The sequence below is a fragment of the Papaver somniferum genome, chromosome 5 (genome assembly GCF_003573695.1).
Source record: "Papaver somniferum cultivar HN1 chromosome 5, ASM357369v1, whole genome shotgun sequence".
In the NCBI taxonomy this organism is placed as follows: Eukaryota; Viridiplantae; Streptophyta; class Magnoliopsida; order Ranunculales; family Papaveraceae; genus Papaver; species Papaver somniferum.
This window is the reverse complement of record NC_039362.1, coordinates 128882480-128888800: the sequence shown is the minus strand read 5'-3', so window position 1 is coordinate 128888800 and position 6321 is coordinate 128882480. Positions and strand designations below refer to the sequence as shown.

The window sequence follows — 6321 nt, the reverse complement described above, 5'->3', positions numbered from 1 at the left end:
GTCAGGATCGAGAGTCACATCTTTGGCCAACTCGTTGAACAGCTTTGCAACTTCCTTGTCACTCCCAATGGCATTCTTTATTATTCCACTAGAGAGGAGGAGGAGATGACATCCTTGGCGGAATCGATGATCTTGTCCATGAAGAAGACGTAAGCAGTAGCCTCGTTCCAAATGCTTTTTCTTTCTTCATTCTTTTCCTTTTAAAACGTGAAAAATGGAACTACAAACCAAGTGAAATTATTGTTATCCTTTCCTCCTCCAAAGAGGTTTTAGAAAAAGAAAAAGCAACAAACATACAGAGGCAGTAAAAACAGAAATTGCTTCTTTGGTTTTGTACTATAGAATGGATGAGTAATTTAATTTCAATGTGGTCACTCAACATTCAACAGACCCTGTAGACAATAGAATGGATGGAGTATCAGGAGGCTACTATTTGTAAAAGAGTCTTTGTACATATTAAGAAACAAAGTAGAAATCTAGTACAGAAGATCAATTCAACCAACCAACAGCTGTTCATGATGATTTGAAATTTCTGTTCGACAACCAGTTTAACCTAGTAGATAAAAGTTAGCACGCACCTATTATTCCCCTAGGCTTAAACTAGAAGGTCTGAGATATGGCGAGAGCCAAAGAGTAGGACTGCAGCGGCTGAGGTTAGCACGCTGCTCGTGCCACTTATTCCTACAGTATCCATCCAGCTGTTTCTGCATTGTTTTCTCTAGCATGCTCTTAGGATCAGCCATTATGTGCTTCTTCAGTTCATTAAACAACACTGTGTAATACCCCACCACCTCAGGAGTCTGTTACTGGTGGGATACCATGACATCCGCGGGAGAAAATTCAAGTTTTTTTACGACCAGCCTGTTCTGTGAAGGATCTTTGGGATCGGCATTTGCATCAACGAGTACCGTGTCGTCTTCTTTGAAATCTCCCCTCAAAACACCCAGAGCCACTTCATTCTCCACCATCTGCTGAATCACTCTCTTTACTGGCCGTGCTCCATAGTTGGGATCAAAACCCAAAACACCTAGCAGATCAACCGCTTGCTGCGTGTAATGGAGTTGAATCTTTTTCTGATTGAGTCTGTCCTTTAATCGGTTCAGCTGCAACAGGTAAATTGAAATACAGTAATTATGTGCAAAAAAAAAAAAAAAAAAAAAAAAAAAAAATCAAGCCTAAAGAAAGTTGAGTGAGAAACAGTATCTAGACACCATTCCCCATTTCATTAGCACCATAACCAATTGTAGTACTAAAGAGTTCTAATTACTAGTGATGAGTCGGTCCGGTTCCTAAATAACGAGCAATTACACCCCCAGAAACTATAAATGAGAACCCAAATATTGAATCTATGAAGTTAGTACTCCCTTTTTGAAGAAGGAACCATTACCTGTATCTCCACAATCCGGTTGATTTCTTTGGAGTCGAGCGGCTGGAAAACAATGTACTCGTCAATCCGGTTCATGAACTCTGGGCGGAATGTTTGTCTAGCCACCTCTACAACCTGCCTCTTCATCAAGTCGTACACAGCATCCTTACTGTCCTTTGTGTTCCGGAGAGTATCTAGGATAAAATGAGACCCAATATTTGATGTCATTATCACCACACAGTTGGTAAAACTTACTGTCCTACCCTGCGAATCAGTTATTCTTCCATCATCCAACAGCTGTAACAGAATGTTGAAAACATCATGATGTGCCTTCTCAAGCTCATCAAACAGGACAACAGAATACGGTCTTCGACGAACAACTTCGGTTAGCTGACCACCTTCTTCATAACCAACGTAGCCAGGTGGGGCACCAACCAATCGTGATACAGAGTGTTCTTCCATGTACTCGCTCATGTCGATTCTTACAAGAGCGGTCTCGGTGTTGAAAAGGTAACTTGCAAGAGCTTTAGCAAGCTCGGTCTTACCAACACCGGTAGGGCCCATGAACATGAAGCTTGCTATAGGTCGATTTGGATCTGAAAGTCCCGCCCTTGAGCGCCTGATAGCATCAGCCACCGACTTCACCGCAATATCTTGTCCAATTACCCTTTTGTGGAGAACCTGTTCTAGCAACACTAGTTTGTCCGTTTCAGACTGTTGTAGGTTTGACAGAGGGATGCCAGTCCATTTGCAAACAATTTCCGCAATATCAAGGTCTGAGACTTCTTCTCGAAGCATAGAATTACCAGAACTCTGGAACTCGGCAAGTTTTTTCTCAGCATCTTGTAACTGCTGCTGGAGAGATATTAGGGTCCCATACTTGAGTTCTGCGGCACGATTCAAGTCGTACTCACGTTCAGCCGCCTCCATCTCTAGGTTAACCCTATCAACCTATATAAGGAAAGCATCGGATCAGTGAGAGATTTTTTTTTTTGGTAAATCATCAGTGAGAGATCGAATACAAAGAAACTGTGATCTACACCATGCCGCAAGAAGTCTTACCTCCTCCTTAATTGATCGAATTCTGGTCATTAAAGACTTCTCATGTTCCCAGTGGTTTGCCAGTTCTTTCTGCTTCTCTTTCAGCATTGAAAGATCATTTTCCAGCTTGCTTAGCCGCTCTTTAGATGCTTTATCAGTATCATTTTTCAGAGATAGTTTCTCCATCTCTAACTTCAGGACGGCTCTATCTATTTCATCCAATTCAGTGGGCTTTGAGGTGATCTCCATTTTCAACTTCGCAGCTGCTTCATCAACAAGATCGATGGCTGCAAACAATAGAACAAAAAGAAAAATTAGACTCATTAACAAACGAGTATCGATACCAATGGCGGGAAGAAACCATGCATAAAACCTTTAGACAATCGGCGTTGTTACACCAGTTTCTGCAATGTAAAATTAAATACCGGTGCACAGGCATTTTTAATATTCTCTCTTTTTTCAAGTTTTCTGCTTCTTATCCTCTTTTTCATTTGTGTTTACTGAGAGAGATTTCCATTATCAGGTTTATGTACCTTTATCAGGCAAAAACCGTTCGGTTATGTAACGGTCAGCAAGAATAGCAGCTGAAACAAGGGCACTATCTGATATTTTGACACCATGATGCAGCTCGTAACGTTCACGTAGTCCACGAAGAATGGATATCGTATCTTCCACGGATGGTTGACCACAGAATACCTGCTGGAACCTGCGCTCAAGAGCAGGATCTTTTTCGATATATTTCCTGTATTCGTTCAATGTTGTCGCTCCTATACAACGCAGTTCACCTCTACCAAGCATGGGTTTCAACAAGTTGCCAGCATCCATTGCTCCACCAGCAGCCCCTACAATGTTGTAAGTTCTTATAAGAAGTAAGCAGGAGTTCATCAGAAATGGTAATATATTCAAAGGAGGATAAAGAGAGACCACCCAGCTATCAATCTAGGATAGATTGATTTTTTGGATGTCAATCTTATTAATCCATATATATCATTTAGAAAGACGCGAACTGACTGCGGAATAGGATATTATTTTAGGAAGGAATCATATGGGACCAGCATGTACAATATGCTTCTACGGGTGCTGCAGCATTTTTTTTTAATCAAATCACACTTCTACGAACATAATCAAGTCACACAAAAAAATCAACAGATAAACCCGCTGAGACACAACTGTAAATAGAGCACAAACCTGCACCAACAACAGTGTGGATCTGCCCATTGGAAGCAGTGACTTCCTTCAGGACAGCTTTCAGCCTGTCCTCAAATTCTCCACGGAATTTCACACCAGCAATCAAAGAGCCCATGTCCAATGATATTAGCTGAAGAATAAGATATAGAAAGGTCCAATGTTAAATGAGTTTGAATGAATAATACACTCGCTTACTGGTGCATCTTTTTGTTTCACCCGGCAATATATACAGATTGATATGCTCCAATAATTCACAACTTAGAACTGCACTAATCCTACTATACTCTACTATTCTGAGGAATGTGACTGCAAAAGTGACTGAAAAGATCTGAAGAAAAGTTACAAATAGTGACCTTCTTGTTCAGTAAGGGTTCAGGAACATCCCCTCGCACAATTCTTTGGGCTAGCCTGCCAAAAGCAAAAAAGAACCATTATGAATAGAATCAATGGATCCTGATGCCTATTGGACTAATCATGGAAAGAAACCGCACTTCCTTAGCCAACGATCCTAACTTGTCCCAACTACTTTTTGGCTTACATAGTTAACATATCAATTACGATGGTTCAATTAGAATGGAATGAGAGTTACTAATAGAAGATAAACGATAGGATCGACCAGGCAACAAACTTGACCAGACTCGAGGTTATAAAAAGCATTTGGTACAAGTAAATGATGGTCAAAACACCAAAACATAGTAAATGAGGTTATCAACGTTTTGTGCAGTATTCAACCTAAGGGGAGAAATTCAAAGATGCTATGAAAATTCAAACACAAGAAAGTTGAGAGACATACCCTTCAGCTATTGCAGTTTTGCCTACCCCAGGCTCACCAATAATAACAGGATTATTTTTTGTTCTTCTAGATAATATCTGGATGCAACGCCTTATCTCATCATCTCGGCCTATAACAGGATCGAGTTTACCTCGCCTGGCCAGTTCTGTTAGGTCATTCCCATACTTATCTAGAGCCTCGAACTTTCCTTCGGGATCTACAGTAAGAAGATAACACATATGAGGGTACATGCAACAAAAGCAGCTCAAAATGTGCAATCTAGCAATAACTGAGAACAATACCCATGGTGGGTGTTTCTGCAACACACCTTGTCAAAGACAAATAAATGAACATATAAAAGAGGAGAGAATGTTCATACTCTTATCAGTAACTCTCTGGTTTCCTCTAACTCCTTTGATTGCCTCCTTCAATTCATTCTCACCAAGTTGAAGATCCTTGAATAACTGCTTGCCAAACCGTTTATCATCCCTGAATGCGAGCAGAAAGTGCTCCACAGACAAGAAATCATCCCCAAATTCTTTCTTATGCCTTCTAGCATTATCCAATAGAGACTGAAAATGTGGCCCAATTACAGGTCCGCTACTGCCACCTTCCACCTAACCACATTAAATCAATTTGTTAAACAGATATTAACCGTAAAAAATTACACGATTCCATTCATGTGTAGGTAACATAATACCTGAGGTTGTCGACTAATGAATTCGTCTGTAGCTTGTAACACGGATGAATTGTCAACACCAGCCTTTGTGAATATTCTTCGAGCCAATCCATCCTTCTGCTCCAGAAGCGCTTTCATCAAATGTTCGGACTCACAATTTGCTGCTTGCTAAGCCTTGCTGCTTCTACAGCACCAACAACTCCCTCCCAAGCCATCTCAGTAAAATCAGACGGAGTTACCTGTTAAGAAGCATATAGTGGCATGAGCAACAAAACAAAACTTCAGACTGGAGTGGACTACTAGACAATGATGACATCCTACTATAACAGGCACAATCAGCATACTGAAAATGTGTATGATTGAGTTCCTTGCAATCTACTGGCTTTCTACATTTCCTAATAGCACATTAAACACCTTTTTAGCCTTGGTTGGAAGGCTTAAGCATCCATTGCTTTTCAAACACGAAATGTATTATTCTAAATCCTCCAAACATTTTTGCAGGAACACACAATTGTAATTTAAAAAATAGAGCATATAAACCAATAGGGTTCAATACGAACATGATCATAATTCAAACAATTCAAAATTCTCTTCACAAAAAAATTGCTCTTTTATACTCTATAAAGAATCAAAAATCAAAATCGAACCTCTCCAGAAGAAGCAGAAGGAGAATAAGAAGGATTTGAAGAATGAAAATGGCGTCTTTGTTGTTGTTGTAAATAGCTAAAAGAGTTGATTGACGATGAAATCACTCCATTGTTAGCTCCCTTGATTGGTGAAGAAGAAATAATATCACGAGTATTAGGATTCTCTATTATACTGGAATTCAGAATTTGACTGCTGCTGCGACGACAAAGGGAATTATAGTACGATGCTGATGATGAATTAAGGGTTTTTCTCGCAGCAAGTGCTGATCTTGCGAGTTTAGCTGCTCGGGTCACCATCATTCTATTCTGTGAATCAAACGGTTATGCAAACTGGGATTGAATTAGATTTTTCAGCAAATATATTGGGGAAGGGGTTAGAATTGTTTTAGGAAGAACAGAGGTTTAAGGAAGACGAACAGAAGAATGTAGAAGCTTGTAGTTCTAAGAGCAACTGCAGTGGTGCGAGTATAACCAAAGATCAAAGACCAAAAAAAACGACTAAATTTGAGTTTAGTCTGGTATGTGACGCTACGGTGGAAGACTAAATTTGATCGAGCGTAACACTGTGTATCCGCCCGTTGTTTTAAAAAAAAAAAAAAAGAAAGAAAAAATTGGGGCGGACGATTAA

The 6321-nt window shown here is 40.0% G+C and overlaps 1 pseudogene; it reads right to left on the bottom strand.

Moving 5' to 3' along the window:
• Positions 1-355: 355 nt before the first annotated feature.
• On the bottom strand, positions 356-6070 carry LOC113282678 (annotated as a pseudogene).
• Between the last annotated feature and the right edge of the window lie 251 nt (positions 6071-6321).